Source organism: Trichosurus vulpecula, chromosome 1, assembly GCF_011100635.1.
Source record: "Trichosurus vulpecula isolate mTriVul1 chromosome 1, mTriVul1.pri, whole genome shotgun sequence".
In the NCBI taxonomy this organism is placed as follows: domain Eukaryota; kingdom Metazoa; phylum Chordata; class Mammalia; order Diprotodontia; family Phalangeridae; genus Trichosurus; species Trichosurus vulpecula.
The window spans coordinates 182,765,526-182,788,419 of record NC_050573.1 but is presented as its reverse complement, the minus strand read 5'-3'; positions in this window follow the sequence as shown (position 1 = coordinate 182,788,419).

Sequence of the window (22,894 nt, the reverse complement as noted above, 5' to 3'; positions counted from 1 at the left end):
CTGTCCTCAAGAAGCTTATATACTATTGGGGGAGATAACATCAATCAGTCAAGATTTATTAAGCATCTACTACATGCCAGACACTGTGCTAAGTGTTGGGAATCCAAAAAGAGGCAAAAGATAGTCCCTGCCCTCAAGGAGCTTACAATCAAATGTGGGAGACAATATGGAAACAAATATATTCAAAGCATGCTAAATACAGGATAAATAGGAAATCACTAACAGTGGGAAAGCATTAGAATTAAGAGGGATTGGGGAAGGCATCTTATAGAAGGCAGGATTTTAGTTGGGACTTAAAGGAAGCCAGGGAGGTCAGTAGTTGGAGAAGAGGAGGAAGAGCATGTACACACGCAAGTGTGTGTGTGTGTGTGTGTGTGTGTGTGTGTGTGTGTGTGTATGTGTATATGTATGTATGCAGTAGGCCAAAAGAAACATGATTTAGAGACATCTCCAAATTTAGAGACATCTCCACTCCAAATGTTCGTATGGACTATTTGTTCCTGACCAGTGGTAGAGCCTTCTGAGCTAGCAGGGGTATAATCAGCCAGTCAGACATACTGCTCCTTAATCCCAATATAGTGATATTATTTTGGTCCTCTTTGAGAGTGAAGGACAACAACAATGTACACATACATATATATAAAGGAAGTTAGGAATGAGATAGGGATAAGGGATTACATAGGCACTTAATAAATGCTGATTGATTGATTCTAGGCATGGGGGACAGTTTTTCAAAGGCATAGAGATAGGTGATGAAATGTTGTATGTGAATATAATATGGGGACTGTGTAACAGGACTGGGGTGGGGGGGGGGCCATGTTTAACAGGGCCTTATAGGTAGATCTGGAATGTTCCACTCCATCTCTCCATGAGATTGAAGTTCTGCCATTGTGGGGAGCAAAAGGATGGCCACAGCTAAGCAATCACTCCCTTGCTCTTCTAGCTTCCAAAGGGGTATTGAGCTTGGAATTATATCTATCACGCATCAGATATTTGCAGTCTAAGGGTATAATTCTTTTTTTGGGTTCAGGATAAAAGGTGCTTTCTCTGGACTCTGGAGAGGTATGAGGAAGAATAATTACACCCCAGACCTAGAAAGTAACTTCTCTATCAGCTGCTTTGCTCCTTTTTCACTAAATGCTTATTACACAAAAGATAATTATGGACAGCAAGCAGCCCTATTTATCAAAGTAAACAAGTAAAACAGTAATCAGGGAAGTTATACAGATTAGTTTAGGCAATTGAATAAGGAGAGTAAAGAGGGCTGTGACCCAGGACTGAAGCAGAATCTCAGCTCAACTGGAGAGAGAACAATTTCATTGTAGGAGTGCATTCTTAGTCTCTGAGTTACGGGCACTATAAATCAAAGGGCATGTTGGTGTGTTGGCTCCTCCCTATGCTCCTATGGCTCCTACCATCTCCTCTGCTTCTCTTTTCCAGCCAATCAGGAGTTAAAGTATTCCTCACATACTTTGCATCTCTGGGATGTCCAGGGGATCAAAAAACTGTCTGAGGAACAACAACCAAAAAAGGCCAATTTGATTGGACAGTAGAGTGTATAAAAGGGAGTAATAAGCCTGGAACAGTAGGTTGAAGAAAGATTGTAAAGAGCTTTAAATGCCAAACAGAGGAGTTCTTATTTAATCTTAGAGGTATAGGAAGTCACTGAAGAATGTCTAGTAGATAATTCCAAATTGCTTTCCAGAATGGCCAGACCAGTTCATAGCTCCAAAATTCATTAAATTTTAAGAGATCCAAAGGAAATTCTCCAAGAAAATAGGGTGAACCTTCTGTGGAGAACTTATATGAGGAGGTAGTCAAAGATCACACAGAATAGGAAGGGATGATTAAGTTGTCACCTGGTGCTTTTGGTGGAGGTGGGAGCAGAGCACTCCTATCAATGAGATCATAGATTAATAGACTCAAAATAAGTTTCTGGGTGGAAAACTATCCTAACAATGCTTTCTTTTGGAACATTGATTCTCATATTATCTTTGGGATTAACTTAAATGTGATGGATATTTCATAACTGGATCATTGTATTTATTCAAGAATCTTGGAAAGGATTCCATGCCTTATCAGCAAAGTGAGTGTTGATATCTTTCGCAAATGGATGCATAGATTTAGAACTGGAAGGATCTTTAGAGGCCATCAGGTTCTTTTCAATTTCTTCCTTTTACTTGTAAGGATACTGAGTCCCAGAGAGGTTAAGTACCTTGTTCAAGGTCATGCAGGTAGATTCAAATCCAGTTCCTCAGACCTCCAAACAAGGTTTCTTTCCACTGTATCAAGAAACATTAAATTAGCAATTTCACGGAAAAGTGAGAATAGCTACTTTAAAGATTAATTCCCCTAGGAGAAGAAGAAAGAAGAGGAGGAAGAAGAAGCTCATGGGTCCACTGAAGACTGCCTTCTGGTGTTGCTCTTTCCTGCATTTGTGTTTGGGCTCTCTCTCAGGAGAGGGCCATAGACACCATTGCCTGACTCCCTTCAGTGGGTAGGTGCTACCACCAAAGTTCTGAGAGCCCAGAGGAAAATATTTATAGCAGCCCTTTTTGTGGTGGCAAAATATTGGAAACTGAGGGGATGCCCATCAATTGGGGAATGGCTGAACAAGCTGTGGCATAGGAATGTAATGGAATACTATTGTGCAATAAGAAATGATGAACAGGCAGATTTCAGAAGATCCTGGAAAGACCTGTATGAACTGACACAAAGTGAAATGAACAGAACCATGAGAACGTCGTATACAGTTTCAGCAACATTGTGTGATGATCCACTATGAATGACTCAGCTCTTCTCAGCAACACAATGATCCAAGACAAGTACAAATGACTCAGGAAGGAAAATGCTATCCATATCCAGATAAAGAACTGTTGGACTCTGAATGCAGATCAAAGTATATTTTTTCCCCCACTTAGATTATTCTTTCTCATGGTTTTTTTTAATCTGTTTCTTCTTTCACAACTGTGACTAATATGGAAATATTTTTTACATGGTAGCACATGTATAAACTATATCAAACTGTGTCTACTATTTTCAGAAGAGGGGAGGGAAGGGAGGGAGAAAAATTTGGAACTCAAAATCTTGTAAAAATGAAGGCTGAAAATTTTCTTGACATGTAACTGGGGAAAAAATGAAATACTATTAAAAAAAGAGAATAATTCCCTTGGGCTTGTCCACCCATGCTAAGAGACAGATATTGTCTTTTGGGAAGAATTGCAATTGAGTTGTTGTAATTAGGTAATCAATCTGATGACAGATATGGCATGTGGTGCCCTGGAGTAGTGCCTAGAGTTCCCAAGGGCCTTTAGCATCTTCAAATAGTATTAACTTACAAAATACTTCTCTCTGAGGAGTTCTAAGAACATGACCTATGTCATTTCCCTTTTTTTCACATTGTCCTTTTGGGGTAGATAAAATTTCATTTATAGTATGTATTACCCTTGTGGTGTTTTTTTTTTTCCTGACCACACCTATGATTTCATTCATATAGCAAACCCCACCTGAGGAAACCTCTTCTACCATGTAGGTTGGCAATTTTTTCTGCAATTTGTAGTCTTAGAGAATTTACTAGGGTACTGAAAAGTTAAGTGACTGAGGGATCCTTTAATAGAGGGATCACACAACCAGTCTGCATCAAGTAGGACTTACTCTTCTTTATATTATCATTATCATGTTTGTTATGCATATGAAAATATTAAAATAGATTTTCGAATTCATTATTTTAGATATTCCTTCCAATGACACAGATCACAACTCACCCATACGTAACCATCTTCTGAAACTCTTGTCCATGTCATCCATTATTCATACAGAAAGGACAACTGAGGCACTGAATAATGACTTTTCCAAGGTTGCACATTGATTGAAAACAACTAAGCAGAAGGGTTCCATTTCCCCAGGCTCATATTAGAGACAAAAGTCCTCTGTTTTCCACTTTTTACCAATCATAGAGTCAGATCAGCAACTCACCTGTAAGTTATAGTGTCAGAGAATTATCTAAGGGCACTAAGAGAGTTTAAGTAATTTGCTCATGGCCACACAGATAGTTGTTTGTTTTTCCTTTTGAAGAGGACCGATTTCATCACAGGTGATGGATGTCTTGACTTTTGAGTGAATTGGATTTAAGTGAGGCAGAATTGCACAAAGTCATCAACCTCACACTCTCTTCCAGAGTCATTAAAGTCCAGTGGCAGGACAACAGTCAGGAAGACTAGTTATGGCCTAGGATGCAGGGGATGATCTTGGTGTCTTTGACAAGCTCTAAGCACTCCACAATGCCTGCTTTAGCTGCCTTTATGGCCATTGGAATAAATTGTTCTCATCCACCCATTCCACCGGGGGAAGTCTTCACATGGTTGGGGTAGATATCCCCCTAACTCACTGAAGGCTTGAGGCTTGTTGGTTACTCTCAACCTGTTTTATCCGATCTCTGGAGATGGTTTTGCCATGGTGTGGCTGCTGGGCATGCTACAGCTTCTTGGAGCCACAGGTGAGAGTTTGGTGGACATCAAAGGTAGATGAGCAGCCCTGAAAAGTGCTCAGCAAGCCCTCCCACCAGAGGTGCTGGTCCTCTCTGAACATCCCATACACCCCAGTATGTGTTGGTAACACAGCCAGTATGCATCCAAGATAGGACATAAGATGATAGATTTAGAGCTGGAGAGGACCACAGATATCATCTAGTCCAGTTACTGTTTTACTCATGAGCAAACTGAATCCCAGAGAAGTTAAATGATTTACTGATGAGTAAACTGAGTCTCAGAAGGGTTAATTGATTTACTTAAGGTCACTTAATGACGGGAACAGAATTTGATTTCTTGCATTTTTTACTCCAAATCTAGCATTCTTTTCACTTTACTAGGCTGTCTCCCTTAAACCCAGATCTTCCTGCCTCTAAAGCTAGCCCTCGGTTCACTCATTGAGCACGTAGGAAGGACTTAATGGAACCCTTATTTGTTGATGAAGTAAGTGTTCTTTTTATTAATGCTTAAGTTTAGAGACATCTATGAAAGCAGAGCAATTTTTGCCAATAAGTCTATTGATACCACTCCCCTAGCTGGGTAGTTAAGTGGGAGACTTACAAGGTTACAGGGCCCCGTCACTAGGCAGTGATGTTAAAAAGAAACCAATTTTATTTTCCCTTCCTATAAATCTGCAGGGGTTGGGTTGCTTTCCATAATAGTATTTGTTGACATGAATGTAGGACAGCTTGCTTTAGTGTGTCATCTTGTTTGAGTACACAGGAATAATAGGCAATCAATGCTGTGAGCCCTGAGGGTAAACTTGGCCCCAATGGGGGCAGGGCTGGTGAAAAATTTTGTGGGCTGCTGAATGTTTTGGAAACTATCTCCAAGGCTGATCTGTATTGTGTATAAAAATCATCATTTTCCAGGCAGGGCTTTTTGTTGTTATTGTTGTTTTCTGTCAGGCTCAGTGGTGGCTCTGTAGGAGTCCTCCAATGGGAAGGGTAGTTGACAACTGAGAGGGAATTGGAATAGGCTCACCTCTCATAGGCATGTTTCCCAGGAGGCTAGGGCTGGTGAGAGAGGGTCTAGTCCAATAAACCTGAGGGGGAGTTTCCTTTATGTCCTATGGGTGCTCTGCCCTGGACTGGTTATCGTCCACAATTAAAGGCTAAATTGAGCTGTCATTTCACAGGATGATTATTAACTGGGCCTGACCTGTTTACCTTTCCTGAGAATGAGAAAACAAGGTGCCCCAAGTTCCATGACTGAAGACAAATCTTCCAAAATGAGCATTCTTTCACAAAGCTCTTCTTCTTCTTCTTTTTTTTTTACTCACTACGAAATATAGAACAGGGACTTTTTATTTCTTGTGATTTGCACCATTCCTAGGCAACCCATAGAGAAAAGGAGAAACCTCTACGCTTTCCCTCCATTGCCACAGCCACAGTATTCATTTGTAGTTAAGGTAGGAAGCTGGGGGCCTAATACAGCTCTCCAGTTTTGGTGGGAGCACACTTACCCAGACGCAGTCTTTGTAGCCTCTGGACTTACTCTTCTAACACAGAAGGTCATGTTCCCAGAGCATCGTCAGCTAGAACTTCAGTGTTTGGGGTTCCATAGAGGATGAGTGGGGCTCTGCTAATACTTTTGGCTCAAGCCTAACTTTGGTGTGTTTACCTCACATCATCAATATCATTGCCAGTGATTAGAACCCCAATATCATTTTATCCTTTGATATCTCCTTAATATTGTTGATAATTAGTTAATATGAAATAGCTTTTACAAAGGGATATTTACCAAGAAGTTATAGCAAGAAGTATAAACATATCCCCCTCAAACTGGCACACACTCTGTCCCCTACCAAATGGTCCCTGGGGAGAGTCAGCTCAAACTTAAAGTGATTGATACTAAACCAGTTCCCTACTACCTTCATTCTCAGGTGTTGCCTAGCTACCCATGAGTTGTTCCCTTGCCTGCAGAACCCATTGTCCAGGCTGCTGGGGAGAGTCACCATTAGTCTGGTCCACACAGGTAACTTCTCTGGGATGTGTTGGCTTTTCATCTTGCTTGGCTGTGGGAGGCCACAACAGCCTTTGCCATTGATTCCTACCACTAGATCTCTTGGGGTCTTTCTCGACTTTCAAAACTCACAAGGTCGTAGCCTGGTCCTTCTGTCTTGATACTCATTCACCTAAGGGGAAGAAAGAGCAAGCATAAAAAGGCAAAAAAACCAGAGGCACTATGTGTTCACAGGTATATGTTGGTGAGTATGGGGAAGAGAGACTTCTGGCCACCTCTCTCCCCACCCAGAGGCTTACAGTAGTTCTTAACTCAATCTCTACCAGAAAAAGAGACTTGTTCTACTGGTAGTTTTTATATGTACTCTCAGCAGCCAGTTAAAGGGCATTCCCCGCCCCCACAGGACAGGAAAGGAAACAGAAACAATGACAGAATCCCTGTATGTGTTTTGAATTGGGGATCAAGGCCCCTCTATTATGTATCATCACAGGCTTGCAGAAGCAAACTCATCAAATCCTCCAGGTGGGTTGACAGTAGGCAGATATCCCTTTGCATATTCTGAGGCCTGGACTCTTCATTAGCCAGTCCCTCCCACCCTTACGGAGAGAACACAAGACTTGACATTCCCTTCTTCCCCACCCGGTCAGTCCCACTAAAGTAATATTCTACACTCTAGTTTCTGGTTTCCCAAAATACTTTATTAGCTCACCTGATCGTGGTTTAGTATGATTAGGAGCATTATAAGGAAGCCCGAGATCATTCCTAATTATAGATGGGTGAGCCCTAAAATGGTGATTTGGGTTTTGAGGTTTGGTTTAGTAAAGCTACCTTTTATTCCCAATAAACCTTCTCATATATATTTAACAATTACATATCCTTCTCCATAAAATATTCTAACCTGGGAAATACATAGGTCCACGGTCTTGTCCCAATATAGCTGTCTTCAAAAAGGTACTTTACAAGCTTTAAAAAAAAAGAACAACCTGTTTCTCACCACAGCTCAATAAGAGAGCACTTCATGTGGGAAGTAAAATGCCAAAGGTTTAAATAATCTGCCTCTAATAAATGAATGAATGAATAAAAAAGCATTTTTCAAGCATATACTATGTGCCAGACACTGTGCTTTGTTGTTGTTAAATTGCATCTGACTCTTCATGACCTCTCTTTTGGGGTTTTCTTGGCAAAGATACTAGAGTGGTTTGCCATGTCCTTTGCCAGCTCATTTTACAGATGGGAAATTGAGGCAAACGGGAGTATAAGCTCCTCGTGGGCAGGAGCAATTTCACTTCTGTATTTCTAGCTTCATTGCCTATCACAGTGTCAGGACAACTAGGTAGTGAAGTAGATAGAGTGCTCGGCCTGGAGTCAGGAAGAACTGAGTTCAAATCCAGCCTCAGACATTTACTAGCTGGGCAAGTCCTCTTAATAAAATCCTCTTAATAAAAGGATTTGTTCTGTAAAACTTGGACTCAGTCAAAAGGCCACGCCCAAGGACCTAGAAAGCCACTTGGCCTCGAGGCTGTAGGTTCCCTACCCCTGGTTTAGAGTCCTGGAAAAGTTAGAATGGAACTCAGAACCATGTAGTACAACCTCCTCATTTTACAGATGATAAAACAGACCAAGAGAGATGAAGTGACTTCCCCAAAGTCACAGAGTGGATAAGTCGTAGGGCTAAGATTTGAACCCGGGTCTATCTGGCTTTAGACTCTTCATTCTTTCCACTGTAGCATTCAGCCACCTCCTGAGAGAGAAAGATGTGTTTTAAAATCTGGATGGGGAAGGATCTGCTTAGACGGCAAGTTATACAACTGAGAGTGCCCTTTCTCCTGAGTCCCGTTGTGTGGATTATTGAAATTAGGGCCGATGCTTGAGCAGCACTTCGACATTCTCACTTGAAAAGTGCTAGATGAGCTTAAAATTTTCCCACTGTAATGGAATCTGAGTAAATAGCATTGTAATAAATGGGGCCTGTTGCTGATCCTGCATTTAGGATACCCCTCTTTATACTTATGTTTACTGTAATGTGATGAGCTCAGGTGATTAATAACAATGATAATAATTCCCTCTACCACATTTTGTATCTTCAGTGGGCTTTACAGCTGTTCCTTATGTAATCTTTAATGTTTGCAGTACTGACTGTGGTAAGTCAGGATGATTTTGCTCATTTCCAATAAGGATGGAATTGGACTGGATGGTCTCTGAGGTGCCTTTCAGCTCTAGAGCTTTGATCTTAAGATGGGCCATTTTTGAAGAATGGCCACATAGCAAGACAACATTAGTCTGCTAGATTTTAGTTTCGAAAATACAGAACTTGTTATGAACAATGAGGAGACAGGCATTGGGGGAGGGGGGAGAAGAAAATAATATTCATGGCTCAACTGTGTGGTTATTAGGCAACTGCCACTACGGTATGGAATGTCTGGCAGCCAGAAGCCAAGGGAAGGGTCCATTTCACAACTCGGAGGCTTAGAGTCTCACCTAGGGGTCCCCTCCATTAAATCACACAGCTTCTCCAATTAAACCCTGGGCACAGGCTAAAGTCCTAGGCCTGGATGTTCCTATGGCCTCTTCTCTAGTGGTCTTTGCTCATTTCGAAGGTGTTTAACACATGGTCAAGGTTGATCAAGGGGAGCTGGGTTTTATATGCCAGCTAATTGGGTGCTATAAGTAATGGACCCCAAAACTGTACTTGTCAGCAACCGTTCATGGCATAATCAGCTGCCTCACATGCCCACATGGGGATTAGATGGAGATAAGAGAGTGCCTTAGGTATCTGTGAGACAAGCCGTGTGTCAATTACATTGTGGATGTCCAGATTTATGGGCTTTTTGGCAGTGTCTCCAAGCTATTAATCATGTCTTATGAATAGGGCCTCATGTAAACCAACAATAAATGGCATATCTCATGGCTGGTCACAGCAAAAAAAAAGTCACATTTTCTATCCTGTCATGTATAGATGTCTTAAGGTATAGAAGTCAGGGCTATACAGGCACTCATATCAAGCAACAATTGATTATCTACCCATTAGTGGACTCGAGCAGATTCTTAACTATAAAATTTCTACAAAGACCTTACCACATTCCCTGAGCTCAGGAGCCCAAGTTTCCAATCAGCATCTGGAAATGGCATATTTCTCATAAAAATGCATCCGTTAAAACATTTTGTTTTAATGGCAAAGTGAGGACTTCATGGCTTCCCTTTACTTTTATTACATTGTCATTTAGATGAGTCTTACGTGCAAATATCTTATTACTTGCTAAGCTACATATCTCATGAAGTGCAATATATCTAATGTCATAATTAAATGTCGTCAGGCTAATGTGTATGAGTGTTTTGAGCTTTATCACTAATTGCTGTGTTAGCATGAATTAGACAGTGAAGCAATTAGAAAGCCAAATGCAGCTGTGTCTTATATTATGTATTTGTAGGGGGTGGGCTGTGTGATTGTGTGTGTGTGTGTGTGTGTGTGTGTGTATTTATAGGAGTTCTTCCTTGTCCTGGAATTGCACCAAGGTACTAGCTATTCTCTGTGCCTCTGTGGCAAAACCTCAAAAATGATGCATGGAGTGAAAGCTAGTATGTGTAAGGGGAAAACCATATTTCTTTAAATAAGCAAGTTTCTGTAATCAGTCATCAGGGATAGCTTCATTCTCAAACCCCAAATTAATGGAAGTCAGGTTTTAGAGTAAAGAAAGCAGGTTTGCTTCAGGAAACGTGTGTGTGTGTGTGTGTGTGTGTGTGTGTGTTTTTAAACCATAAAACATCTGGTTTCAGCTTTTCTCATCTTTCCACTTTGGTGTTCAAACCTTAAAGGCCCCAGTCAGCACCCCTACTGCCAACATAACCTTCTCCCCACATCCTACTTTGGGTTAAACATGAGTCAGATGAAAAGGCTAGAGAATCACCTTCTTTCCCTCCTGGAACATTGTTTTAGCTTTCCCTGGAAAGGCAGGTTACCTAAGGTCACAAGGGTCTCCAACAACATGTACCTTTTGTGATAGATCAGATGCTGGAAAGGGGATCTGGCTCATTCCACCCAGAGGTAGTTCCTTTGTCTTTTCTCTATCCCTGTTTTCTCTGCAGTGCCTAGTTGGAGGATATAGGTGTCTTTTCCTTTTGGAGGGAGACTGTACCATTTAGTACTGCTGATTTTCATCCACACAGAGCTGTGAAACTGAGGATGACAATGTAACAGGCACAGGGACGAATCCTCAGATAACTTTTATCTACCAGGAAGGTGATTACCTCATGCTTGATTTCTCAAGCAATTTTAATTTACTGCTACCCAGTGATAGGAAATCTCCAAGAGTCTCTCCCTTGCTCCTTTGAGTGAAGGCACAGTCTGTGCCTACTTTGCTGAGGTAACGCCATGTGCTTGGGCTGTACCTGTTTAATTCAGCCCAGGTTTTTTCATAAACCTGATTTATGTCTAAGCCAGCTAATGCTGCAGCAACTTCTCCCTCTGGTTTTAGCTCTTGTCCTCGAAGGACTAACATAGCCCACAGAGTTGTTCCCTGCCTGTACTAGGAATGGGAGAATAAAAGCCACTCTCTAAGGCACTGCTTGACAGTTTTGACAAGCCCTGTCAAATTCAGATTCCCAAAGGGATTTCTGCCCATTAGGAATCTGAGTGCTTACTGGGAGCCTTCTGAATTCCCACTCAGACAAGATCAAGGCTCAAGCTGACTGTGTGAGTGTGAGGGTCTCCCTTTCTCTGACCAACAAAGTTTGACAGAACGGCTTGTCAACAAATGGGACCAGTGGGTGAGATGAAGAGGTGTCATTTGGAAGTAAACGCCTCCATTTTTTTCCTTCACAATTCGTAATGGCCTTTCCATTCTCCAGCCCTCTCTCCTCCACCTCCCTGGTTCCCCCAAACAAGCTTGTTGGGAGACGTATGCATATAGTCAGCCACACACAAGCACCATCACACAGACTAGCTGTCTCAGCTTTGCTACCCTGCTGTTATTAGCATGTGATAGGTCAGTCTGATGCTTCCTGCTTGCCCGTGCTTTTGTAAGGATTGTTCTTTCACCGCAGGGTGTAATTACGCCAGGGTAGGGGAGGTAGTGGCACCCAGTGCAACATCAACACTAGAAGGTGCACAGAGATGTTTGGAGTCACTGCTTAGGGTCCCTTGTGCAGCATGATGGCCATGCTTCCGTGCTTGCTGAGTCTTTTCCTGTAGTAGTATGGTGGAAGAGTGCTAGACTTCAAGACTGGAGACCTAAATTTGAGTCCTAGCTCCAACCATTGCTATCAGTGGCTTTGAGCCTTAGTTTCCTCATCTCTAAAATGGGATGCTATTTGTACTACATACTTCATAGAGTTGTTATGAGAAAAGAGGTAGAAATTAGAACTGGCAAAGTAAAATCCCAAATGAGGAAACGCCTTCAACCTATGCTGGGCAGCTCCTTCTCTGTAATTTATAATCTTAGAGTGTGCACTCCAGGCCTTAGAGGTTAACTTGCTTGCCAGGGTCACAAAGCCAGCATGTGTCAGATGTAGGACTAGAATCTTCCTGTCTCTAAGGCTCCGGCTCTCTATCCACTATGTCAAAGTAGTTCCATATGAGAAAACCACTTCGTAAATCATCAAGCGCGATAGAAACCTAGTTTGCAGTTTATATTTACCATTATGACATAAGCTCCTTCAGGCCACGATATTTTTCTACGTGTGGTACCTCAGCTAGCACAGTGCCTGCTGCATAGTAGGCACTTAATGAATTCTTGTTGATTGACTTAAAAAAGTATGCTTTTGTTATAAAAAATATGCACACATAGCAGAAACAGCTAAAGAGTTGTCTGTTTTGAAAATTCTTATTTTTATTGATGCTTCTTTTTCTTAAATATCACGTTCATTTCCAAATATTTTCCTCTCCCCATCCTTGGGAAACCTTCTCTTGTAACAAAGATTAACAAAGAAAAAGGAAAAAAAATCCAGCAAAACCAGCTAGGGGGTTGACCATATCTGATAATATAAGCAGTATTCAGATTCATGATTCCTCACCCCTGTGATGAAGAGAATGAGGTCCATTTACCTAACTCTTTTTTTGGGACCAAGCTAGAAAGTGGTTCTTGCCAATCAAGCAACAATCATTTATTAAATGCCTACTATGTGCCAAAAAATGAGATAGTCCCAACCTCAAAGAACTTGCTTGCTACCTATTTTTTTTTTTTTGGAATTTCAAATAAGAAACTTTAATTTCATTGAATTAAGGACAGGTTTTGGCTGAGTGTGGGGTGGTGTAGGGGTACATTTATAGAACCACAAACTTTCACTTAGTTCAAAATGGGTCTTATATTAAGCACATTCTGTAATTAATTCTGGGCCTTCAAGTCACTTGTTCATTTTGTTTTGTTTTTCAAGTCACTTATTTGTGTTAGAAATCATATCCAGGACAACAAAGTGAATTATTCATTTACTTTGTGAGAAAGATTACCAAAGGGTACAATGCTACGCCAATTGTTACTCAGATTGTTTCCAAAGGGTTCTTATCAGTGGGCTGGCTGTTATCTCCCTAGTATGCAGCACTCCCACCAAAGCTGGAGTCATTGTAGCTTCAGTAGCTTGAGGATACCTTCTACCAAGAAAATTCATCAAACTAAATTCTTTCCTCACTAAAAGTTCTTATGCACAGTGATTTGCCCCCTTCTCAATTCATACACCACCTTGCCTTGACCCCTCTGCAGACTGGCATTTTTGGTGGTAGTTTTCTCAGCCCTCAGCTTTATAGTTCCTCAAACACCTGAAGCCACTTGCCTCTCCTCCACCTATGTGAGGCTCCAGGCAGGCCCTGAAAGGCTGGTGCAGACAGGGTTGAAGGATATGATTTTAAGGAGTAAAACCTACCATAGAGGTGGCTGTTAGAAAATGGAGTAGTAGTGGGTCAGGCCTGTTATCATGCTTTGTCAACTCAGTAGAACACATTGCTTTGCCTACCTCACCACGTGAGGAGTCCAGTCATAAAAATGACCCAATAGGTCCCAAATCGGGGCAGCTAGGTGGCACAGTGGATAGAGTGCTAGGCCTAGAGTCAGGAAAACCCGAGTTCGAATCCAGACACTTACTAGCTGTGTGACCCTGGACAAGTCACTTAATCCTGTTTGCCTCAGTTTCCTCATCTGTAAAATGAGCTGGGGAAGAAAATGGCAAACCACTCCAGTATCTCTGCCAAGAAAACCCCAAATGGGGTCACATAGAGTCAGACATGACTGCACAACAACAGAAAGTCCCCATATGCAACTGGCTTTTTTGCCTTCTTTGGGGACCTTTCTGTTGGATGAGAGTAGCCGAGGGTGACAGACTAATGACTTCTTGGTTTTGAGGGGAGAAACCTTGATGAGGTAATTTCTCAGAATCATTTTAGCTTCTCCTTTGGATTCAGATTACATGGCATTAGTATAATATTAGCTAACATTTTTATAGCATTTCAAAGTTTGCAAATAGGGTTACATATATTGTGCCATTTGAGCCTCACAACAACCCTGTGAAGCAGGTGTGATCATTATCCTGGTTTTACAGATGAGGGACTTCCCAAGAGCCACACAGCTGGTCACCGTCAGAGGCTGGACCCTTACAACTATGCCAGGTACCAGACGGGCTCTGGTCTGTAAGGTTTTGTGACTTAATTCCAGGACAGCTAGAGGGGTCTTTGGAATCTAGAAAAATAAAGAAGAGAAATGTTTTCCAAAGTTTTTTGAACCAACCATTTGGGTTAGAAAGTTTTGTGTTCGTCCTGGTCAGCCATGGGCTACTGCAGAGTGATGTGACGTAGCAGCTAGAGTATTGGACTTGGAATCAGGGAAGATGAGGGTTCAAAATCCTATCTTTGACTCTATGTCCCTTAAACATCTCTGAGTCCTCATTATCTTATTCATAAAATACATAGAATGATACTTGTAGCACCTATGTCAGAGGGTTGTCGTGAGGAAATACGGTACTCAAAATGCTTTGTAAATTCTAAAGCACTGCAAAAGTGTTTGTTATTCAGGTGGCATAGTGGATAGAATGTTGGACCTTGGAGTCCAGAAGCCCTGAATTCAAATCTAGCCTCAGACAGCTGGCAAGTACTAGGCATGTAACCTTGGGCAAGTCATTTAACCTCTTTGCCTTAGTTTCCTCACCTATAAAATGGGGTTATAAATATATTGTATAAATATATAAATAGCTCCTACCTCTCAGGTTGTTGTGAGGATCAAATGAGTTAAAGTGCTTAGCACAGTGCCTGGCACACAGTAAGCACTATATAAATGTTATCTACTACTACTATTATTATCTAGAAAATGGGGACAAAAATAATGCCTACCTCCCAGGATTATTGTGAGGATCAAATGATATGATATTTGTAAATACCTACCATCTTGAAGTATTATATAAAAGCCAGCTATCATTAACATTATCTTTCCTGTTCTTATTCATGGCAGACATCCTGGATCAGGTGGTATAGACAGGTAGATATTGTGGTAAGCCATGGTCAAAAGGGATTGTCTAGCCTTATTTATCTGTATTGACTGTATGCACAGTTCCAGTGTTCAAAATAGGTCATGAAAAATATATAAAGTGGAGTCTTATTATAATACTATTCCTTAGAGTCCATCCTATGGGACCAGCCACTTTTATAACCCTGGATAGGGTCCAAGATGGACCCATCTTATACTAAATTCCATTCTAGGTTTATAGAGTTATAAGGAGGTTTTAGGAGATAGGAAAGAGCAGGTGTTAGTATTTGAAAAAGAAATATCTGTAAAACATCTACTCTCAGTGGTCTGGTGGCATAGCAAATTTCCTATCTAATTTATACAGGTAAAATACTGTTATAGCTAGTATGTTACAATGAAGGTCTTTGTTTTACACAACAATCTCCAAACCTCTTCCCACCCTCGCCATGGCCCACGTATTTCAAGACAAATTTTATACCCTAAAATACTGGCTCAACAGCAAAATGAGGATAGTTCTTCGAGCTCCCTGTAATGGAATCTGACCTGTACTAGTGTTTGGGTGTCAAATGAATTCCTTCAGTGTTTTTGTATGTGCACTTGGAGCACTCAAGGCTGAGACTTCTTATGTTTTCAAAGCCTGACCTGAAGGCAAGGCAGAAATATTAGTATCTAGTAAAATGGTTTGGTTTTAATTAAAAGGGCTTCACTGGTGTGGGCAAGAAACATTGGCTGTTATGAGTTTGAGGTGAAAGGGAAACATAAACAATATAGGATTCTCTGTGCTCACTACCCAGCCCTGCAGATGATAGCCCAACAACAATAGTAATAATCAATAATACCTTACATTGATATTACGTTTTATAGTTTAACAAAGTTTGTCAATTCTAATTTTATTTTGACTACCAAGGGTTTTTTGTCTTTTTTTTTAATGGCATCATTTCTGCCTTTCAAGGAATGTCTATCTTGCTGATTTTCCTTCTTTTCCAAGATTTTCTTAGATTTTCTCAGATTTTCTCATTTAGATGAGGGATACTTGAGCTGCCATTTGTATTTCTTTATATTCCTGGCCCAAGTGTTGAGATGACTGGCCCTGGAAGTTATAGACAGATCTTGCTTCCTGTCAAACTACTTTGTGGAGATTTTTGGTTGCCTATTAAGCCAGAATTGCAGGTGAATACAAAAAGCACAGAAGAAAGTTTGCTCTTTTCCTGGCAGCTTTTTAAATTTTTTTTTTCTGGCAGCTTTTAAGGAAGAAGGAAGAAATTGTGTAAGCAACCTGTTGGGGAGAGAGGTAGCAGGTACTGCCACTGGTTGCCTTATCTGTCCACCCCAGGCTGCCATATGCACATTAGGGTATGGCATCCTTGTTTCTTCTGTCTCTGCTGTTTTTCATTTTCCTCACTGGAGAGCCACCAGGGAGAGAGCAAGCTGTTTGTGCCTTTTGTATACACATTCTGTTCTAACTTAGCAGGCATTTAAAAGCCTTCCTGTCACCATGAAGTCATCAGACAATAAGTAGCCAAAGGATATCTTTCAATGCTTTCAATAGGGACAGGGCTCCTCCATTATTCACTACTATATTTTTCTGGAAGTAGGTTCACCAAGCCTCTCCCAGGATTGCCAGCAGGCAGAGAATACATGTTCCCAAAACTGGGGTGCCATTTCCCCATCCCCTGTTACACCTTCAGCAACCATTTATTAAGCATGCACAAAGTACTAAGCATTGTGCTAGGTTACTAAGGGAGATAGAAAGATAATTGAGATATTCTCCCTGACCTTGTGCAATATGTATTCTGGGGGGCAGGGGAAGGTATGAAATATGACATTAAGACAAATGAATACTATTTCTAAAGACAGATAAAAAAATCTTCAGCATGACCTGTTGACGCTAGAAAAAACGAACTCTTCTCTTTGCCATGGAAAGACCTTTCGATCTGATAACACTTAACTTTTCTAGTATCACTTCACATTACCTGCCAGTGAGTACTTGATATTCCAGCCAAACTGCTTTACTCCTTGTGCTTGACAATCCATCTCCAGCCTCCAAACTTTTGCACATGTTGTCCCCCATACCTGGAAGGCACTCTATCCTCATCTCCATCTCTTAGAACATCTGGCACATAGCAATAAATATTTATTGATTGAATAGTTCCTTCAAGGCTCAACTCAAATGCATCTCCTAAATGCGATCTTTCCTGATCCTTCCATTTGGTGTTCTCCCAACCCTGAAACTAGTTTTTCTTTACTTTTTATATATTTTCCTTTACTCATTTATGTAGAAAGGCTGTGGGAGAATTGGCTCCGGAGTCAGATATCTGGCTTCAAAAACTTACCCTAATGTTTATGGTCTAAGTGACCTAGGCAACTTCACTGGGCCTCTGTTTCCTTATTCATAAAATTAGGTGGTTAGATGGCCTCTGAGGACTCTTCCAGCTGTAGATGTATGATCCTTATGTTGTACCTCTCCAATAGTGTGTCAGTTCCTGGAGGACATGGGAATGTTTCATTTTTGCCCTTATAGGCTTAGCACAGTGCCTGACACATAGGAGAGAATAAGTGTTTATTGATTTAAATGCAAGTGAATAATTACAATGCCAAAAGACTATATGAAACATAGGAGATGTATAAAGTCTCATACAAGGGCTGAGGAAGGAAAGATGAGTTTCAACTAGGGGTCTTAGGGAAGGCTTCCTTGAAGATGTGACAGTTGGTCTGGGCTTTGGAGGATGGACAGGTTTTCAGAAGGCACAGATGGAGGTGTGGAAGAAGCATTCCATTTATGGGGAACAGAATTGGAATTACATGAGCAAAGACCTGGAGGCAGAGAAGTATTGGGTGTGTAGCCTGGTCCATAAGTATTACAATTTGGACAAAGAGCTGCACTTATGGTGGAAAGTAGTATGCTCTAAGGCTGGAAAGGAAACAAAAGGAAAAAGTATTTATTGGGGACCTAGTATGTGCCAGACACTGTTCTAAGCACTTTACAAATATTAGCTTAGGTAGGGAGATACCAGATTATGAAGGGCCTTGAAGGTTAAGCTAAAGAGTTTGGGCTTTGTTTGCCAGGAAGTCGAGAAACCAGTGGTACAGTGGTTAGTGCTCTGGGCCTGGTGTCAGGATAGACCCAATTCAAATCCAGCCTCACACACTTAATAGCTGTGTGACTGTGGGCAAGTCACTTAAACTCTGTTTGTCGCAGTTTCCTCAACTGTGAAATGTAGATGATAATAGGGTTATTGTGAGGCTCAAATGAGATTACATTTGTAAAGTGCTTAGCACGGTATGAATGCTATTATGATTATTATTAATTATTACTGAAAAGTTTCCCTTTCCCTAGTTTTATTTGCAAGATTATTTTCCCAAGTCTCCTATTGAGGATTCTACCCTCCCTTCCCTGCATCTTTCCTAACAGCCTGGCCACCCTCATTCCCTTTGGAGCCCTTTCTAGCTGAGCTGGACAAGGCCTTTTCTGTACCAGGAAAGCAGACATTAAAGACCAAGATCATTTGGACTGGAGTGTTTCTTTTGCTTCACATCAAAGTAACTTCCCTTGAATCTTGCCAGTTTGTACATGTTGTTGTACTCATAGACTGCAAGGTCTGAGCCTACTGACTGTTTAATGCCCCACTCCTTTGCAGATCAGGATACAAGAACAAATGGATTTTATCCCTTTAAGGCTTTAATGATAAGAAAAATGAAGCTTCCTCCCCATTGGAATGAGAGTTTGTAGAAGCCTAATAATAAATCATTTGTTCCCTTCCCATGCACTCTAGCCTTCTCACAGGCATATACTCAGATGGTTCCCACTTGGAATTTCTCATCAAGTGTAAATAGCTTCCAGCCTTGACTGCTGAACTGTGAGTGCACACTGCTCTCCCCCTCCCCTTTTGTGGAGCCAGGAGGATGCAGCCGGCTGCCTGCTGGCAGCACACTTGGTGGGTCGTCAAGGCTTGCCTATCATATTCAACAGGAAATGGAAGCCGGGTGCATGTCCGACTTAAGCTTGCCTTATATTCCATGCCCTTCGTGACCCCAGCGTCTTCTCCACTGTGAATTTGGTGAGAGGAAGAAAAGAGCAAAGAAAAAAAGAATATGAGGTAGCAACAGCTTTGTATAATGGAAATAGCGTTGGATGGGGAGCCAGAGGCCCCAGCCTGGCTTCTGGGGTTACTTCTTGCTACTTATTAGAGAGATGATGTGGTGTTGTGGAATGTGGATGGAATGCTAGACCTGGTGTCAGGGAGACCTATTTGGGAATCCCAATCCAAACATTTGCAAGCCGTGTGACCATACACAAGTAATTTAAGTACTCTGAGCTTCAGCTTCCTAATCTGTAAAAATATGATAATAACAGCTACCTCACAGTGTGAAGCTTAAGTGAAATCATGTAGGTAAGATGCCATATGAACATCTATTTTTGTTACCTCTGTTAGTCTTTCTAGTCTTTCTCCTTTGTAAGAAGAGATCTTTGTACTAGAGGCAACATGAAGTATGTAGCAGGAAGAATACTGGATTTTGGAATCTTTGAAGCCTGATCTGGAATTCTGGTTCTGGCACTTATTAAATGTATAACTTTTGGTAGGTCACTTTCCCTTTCTGAGCCTCAGCTACCTCACCTGTAAAATGGGCACAAGAATGTTTGCCTTGCCTGCATCAGTGGATCTTAGTGAGAAAAGCACTTACCTACTTTTTCATGAGGTGATGGTAAAGGGGAGACCCATTGTCGTTACTACAGGATGTCTAAGATCCCTTCAGACACTAAACTACATGGCTCGTTGAAGAGTTTTTGGGAGCTGCTCTGGTTTAACTCTATATACATCATAGGCAAAGTTTCTTAACAATCATAGTCAAGCAGCTCTATCTAGTTCTGAGGGGGAGTGCAAAGTGTCTCATTAAACTAGCCCCATCCCAGGCCCATTTCCCTGCTGAAAAAGAGTAACCCACTGCAAAGCTGGGGATTTTCACTTGCCTGTTAGAATCAAGTAATTCTTTATCTTCCACTTCTCCTGAAGGAGATGGGATAAGATATTCAGCATCCTGAGTCTCCTTGCTGCCCATCATTTTAGCAGGAGACCTTCCTTTCCTGTGATTTTCTGGGTTTGTCATCCAGCCTGTCAGAAGCTGCTTTCACACGCTGTCAGCAGTAGTCATCTTGAGTGCTCCAAGTTCTCCTTTCTTTACAGGTGTGCAGCTGGGATAACCAATGATTAATGCATGTGTCTGGTGGGGGCTTCAGGGTAATTTGATTTGCTTGATATCCAGGGTGATCACTACTCTTTCCATTTTTTTTCTTCCTTCCCTTTTTTTTTTGAGTTTGTTTCAATGTTTACCTTTGTCAGAATTTTAATATGATTAATGGCCCTTGTTTTTGTTTCCTTTCAAGTTTTAATTAAATTTTGCAAAAGCCTTGTATAATTACAGATCTGGTCCTCTCCCACTGATATTCCCCCTCAAAAGTCATTCAATCTCTCTGCCTTTATTAGACTTTTCTAGTCCTTTATTTTCCCACCTCTCCCAGGCAAACTGTAGGGTGCTCCCCACTGGGAATACTTCTTATATATAAGAATACTTCTGGTTGTTGCTGTCATTATGTCTGGATTTTATGATCTGTGATGGTAGAAGTTAGGTCCTTCCCCCTTACAAAAAGCATTTAGGGTGGAGATGGGACTGGGAGCGGGCATGGGCTGGAGAGAAGTCTTCAGGAAGGCATCAGCTTGTAGGCTGATGGCAGTCTCTGCCCGGTCCCAGGTAATCAACCAACAAGTGCAAAGTCATCTCTCTCAGCAGAGGAAGGAAATTGTGATTCTCTGAGAGAGCGGTTCTTTTTCTATAAGGAGCCATGAATATGTGTATGGAAAGGGAGAGAGAAGGCATAGGAAGCAGGTTTATCTTTTTTTTTTTAGGAGCTGGGTGGAGGCAGCAGCAGCATAAAGGTGTTCCAACTGAAAGAACATCCATCCCACTGAGACGGCAAGAGCAATGGGTTAGGAAATAAGTGAATGAAACCAGCCTCAGCCTCTGGTGGCAGTCTGCCTGGAGAGCAAAGATAAAGCCTTGGGAAAGGCAGAGATGGAATGACAATAGAGTTAGAGTTTCTCTCCAGATGCAAAATGAATCTGCTAGATTCTTCCCTGGTTCTGAAAGTTGCTTAGTTTCCTGGTGCCAACTTTCAACTTCCTGTACACTTTAGCCTTGGCTTGTCTAGTTTTCCACTGTAGGGTCAGATGCTATCTGGCTATAAAAAGGGTGATTCTTGCCTTAAATTAAACCAGAGGAAGAAATAAGGTAGACAAAGAGCAAAGGTTCTTAAATTTTTGGGGGTGATGGACCGCTTTGGCAGTCTGGTGACACCTCTGGACCCCTTCTCAGAATCATGTTGTTAAATGCATAAAATAAAACAAAATATGTATGATTACTGATGAGGGTTTGGGGTGAGAGGTGCTCGACACCCCAAAGTACTGACACACCGGGTTCTGCCGAAAGAATTCGACTCAAGCTTTCTCAGCCAAGGGAAAAGATAAAATTTATTAAGAGTTAGCCAAATAGGCCTGCCCCAAGACATCCCACCCCTTGCGACGCCTGTAAGGAAAAAGGGCCAGGCCAATCTGAGCTAGATTGGACCTGACCCCCTTCATGGAGGCAAGATGGAGATTATATACACAAAGGTTGTGGGAGGGATTGAGGGGTGGTCTGGGGGTGACCAGAAGAGGGGTCTAGGGAGGGACTTAAGGATGAGTCTAAGGAGGAGCTTGAAGGGACTGGGATGAGGTCAGACTCCAGGGTGGGGGAAATAGCTGAAGGCTACATGGAGATGACAGACAATAAAGGGCTAGGGTAACAGAGCTAGGGTATAGATATTTTGATCAGGATTAAGGATGGGAAACAGGATTAAGGGTGGGAAACAGCTGGACAATAGAGGACTGGGCAAGGTAGGCATTTGGGCCTAATGGTTATAGCCTCAGGCCAAGGCCAGTGGGAAATTCAAGGAGAGTTCAAGGGTTCAAGGGGTTCCCAGAGACTGTGCCCTCATCAATTACAAGAGAAGCCAATTATGTGAAATGCAGTCATCAAAATATTTTTTTAAAGTTGTTGCATCCCAGGTTAAGAACCCCCTACAAGAGTTAAAAAGGACTTTTAAATAATTGTTCATGTTTATAGTATACATTATAGTGGAAAGGAGTAAGCATTTATATGCCAAATGCTTTACAAACATTATTTCATTTGACCCTCCCAACAACCCAGTGAGACAGTTACTGTTATTATAATACTTATATTACAATTGAGGAAACTGAAGCAGAAGTTAAGTGACTTGCCCAAGATCGTACAACCAGTAAGTGTTTAAGGATAGATTTAAACATACATCTTCCCGACTCCAGGTCCAGGGCTCTGTCCCATACATTACGTAGCTGCCTCTACATTACTAAGTTGGTTCTGGACAGCAACTCTGTGAAGTCACTAGTGCAAATACTCTTCCATTTTACAGATGAGGGAATTGAGACTTTCAGAGCTGATATTGGGTCAGAGATGGGACCCAAGGTCAAGTCTTTAGAGTCTAAGTATCCCATTGCCCCCTCCACTGTGCCTAGGAGTTTTCCATACTACAATAGCACAAAGAAGTTGGGAAGAGGAAGGACTCTGAGACTTAAAATACACTTCTTTCTCTCTACTACTGGTGAGGGCACAGTCTCTGGGAACCCCCTTGAATCTGGAATACAGTCTCTGGGAGCCCCCTTGAACTGTCCTTGAATCTTCCAACTAGATCTAGCCTTCCCCTAAGGCCACAAGCCTCACATTATCATTAGGCCCAAATCTCTACCTAGCCTCACCCTTTATTGTCCAGTTACGTCCCCACCCTTGATATATCAGTATCCATGCCTTCAGCTACTTCCCATCCTCAATCCCATTCTCTAGGTTCCTGGACTCTGACCCCACCTATCCTCCTTAGACTTCCCCTCAAGACCC